We start from the raw sequence: 2,779 nt of genomic DNA, 5'->3' as shown, positions 1-2,779 counted from the left end.
TGTATTGTACGAATGCTTGTGTGTGTATGTGTGTGTGCATGCATGTATTTTGCTTTTTTTCCCTCAAAATAAAAACAAAAACCCATTTGAAATGCCTCGGGGAGTTATGTGAGATTGCGTGCCGGTGGTTATTTTGGGCTGACCTCCCGAGGTCACTGTGCCTGAACAAATTATGTCTCTCTCTTGGGCTAAGTACCAACCCCCCCCCCCCACAAAGCATAGCACTTGAAGTGTCCACTCCAAAATAGGATATTAACAGACGAACAAAGAACATATTTAGACCAACCAATTCCTACTCAAGAAGTCTGGGAGGCATAGATCGGAGCAAACTAGGGAAAGTAAGCGATGGACTAACTGCTGCGTTTTATAAAACATTCAAGAAAGAATTGGTAGGCATCCTGAAATGATTATGAACGAAGCTCTAGGAAGTAAGATTCTCCCAAAAACTTGTGGAAAGAACAATATAATGACTATAGCCGAAAAGAAAGAACATCTTGGTAACCCAAAATATCGCTCCCTATAGCTTTTGTTAAACATATTACAAATCTTTACTGGTGATTTTTAACCCAACGTAAAAAACATGGTCTAAAGAATTGATTGATGAAGATCAGAGAGGATTTCTCCCACAAAACACATGAGGGAAAACTCAAGAATTTTGTTAAACATTCTAGAATATTATGAATCCATAATAATAAACAATTAGGATTATTGTTTATAGATTTTTGGAAAAGGCCTTTGATTCAGTTAATGGGCTGTTGTCAGAGGTGTTGAAAAAAATTCAGGCCGGACCAAATTTTATACTAATTGGATAGGAAAATATATAAGGATCAGAAGCCCAGATCAGAGTAATGGAGAGAAATCTAATGTTATAAATATAAAGAGGAGGCACGAGGCAAGGATGCCCTCGCCCCCTCTTCTATTTTTACTAATAGAGAACTTCTGAAAAAATAAATACGTGCGATCAAATGGGAGGTACAAAATGAAGATACAAACTTACAAGATCAGGCGCATTTGCGGACGATATCATCCATGTTTATTGAAGATCCCCTCTATAATATAGAAGCAATTACAGAGATGTCTAGATAAATTGGGGTTATACGGGTTGTAGGATAATAATAAGGAAATCAGCGATATTGACAAAGAACATGAAGGAAAAAGATCAGAAGAGATTGGAGGTAATCGGTATTAAAATTGAGAAAAAAGTGAATATTTAGGGCCTCCAAATGACAAACAAAATAAATTGTTTATATGAAAATAGTATGAAAGTTTGGCTAAATCAAAGAGTATTTGCTAATGGAATAAATTGCCTTATTCTAATGGGAGGTTGCTAGTATAACTGAATGATCCTGCCGAAGATATATTCTTATTTCACATGCACCCTTAACACAATCAGAAAAACCCGTTAAAGATGGGTGGGTGTAACGCAATTCATTGCAAGGGAAGAAACCTAGAGTTACATTTAAAATATTTGCAAGATTCGAAAATAGAGGAGGGCTACAATCTACCAATTTAATTTAGCTTTATTTGAGCTTGTGGATTAAGTGGCTCAAAGAGTGGATACCCTAGAGAATCACAACTATTAGAGCTATGAAAGCGATGGCAATACCGTTTGGATGGCATGCCTACTTATAACGAAAAAGAAAAAATTAATGAGAATTTAACAAACTTGTATTACAAAAAACCGCTATCAAAATCTGGAACAAATATAAAAGAAGGAATAAGCATGGAATTGAAGTTTGGGTTTCGCCTCAGGAGCATTTCCTATAGGAAGAAATGATTGTAGACACTAGATGGCTCGATATAGGGACCTAGTTAGAAACAAATGGGGAATAAAACCCATTTGAAATCGAGTAGTAGAAAACTCAATAGGGAGGGTGGAAAATCAATTGGTTTGCATACAACCAGATTTTAGTGAGATGGGGTTAAACAAAGATTCCAAAGAACAAAAGAGTAGAAAGTCTCAAGGAACACAGAACGCGCTTTCATGAAATAAAGGTAATAATAAATAAAATAATAATAATAAAATAATAAATAAAACTAATATTGGAAGATAAATGTGGAAACTAATTGGGGGAAAAAATTTATATAAAATTCTATTAACTTCGAATGGAGCAGAGTGGGTGAAAAGAACATATGATCAAATGGGCAGGAAATAGTGGGGAAAAACATGGAAGAACAATTTGAGCCATACAGTTTCCCAGAGTTTAAGAGAAAATTTTTAAAAATATTTTACCAGTGGTATATGACACCTGTAAAAATTGCAAAAATGTACAAATTGAATAATAATTTTATGTTGGAAGTGTAAAAAAGAATTGGAACGTTCTACAACCATTGTGCTGGTGGTTTTGCAAAGAGGCAAGAAATACTGGAAATGATAAAATAAACAAATCGAGGATATTTGGGGAAAAAATACAATTGAGACCAGAGGTTTATCTGTTGGGCATTTTGACGCATGACATAAAAGTATTGAGAAGAAATTTTGTGTATTATCTAAATAACATTGGCTCGAGTTTGCTTTGCACAAAATGAAAAAGCAAAAACTGTCCAGGTTGGAATGAATGGATATGAACTTCTATCTAAGCTTAATATGGACATTCTGACCCATGCTACGAAATAATTTAAACACTGTAAGAAAGAGTTGAAGAAGTTGTATTGAATTTTCTAAAGGCAATGGTGTGAAATAGCGGTGAATACTAACTAACAAACACAAGTAAAGGCCAATTTGAGTTCTTTCCCATACGAATATTTACAAAATTTTATTACAATTGAAAACCTACAA

This window comes from Sceloporus undulatus, chromosome 6, assembly GCF_019175285.1.
Source record: "Sceloporus undulatus isolate JIND9_A2432 ecotype Alabama chromosome 6, SceUnd_v1.1, whole genome shotgun sequence".
NCBI classification, from domain to species: domain Eukaryota; kingdom Metazoa; phylum Chordata; class Lepidosauria; order Squamata; family Phrynosomatidae; genus Sceloporus; species Sceloporus undulatus.
Note: the sequence above shows the minus strand (reverse complement) of the source record.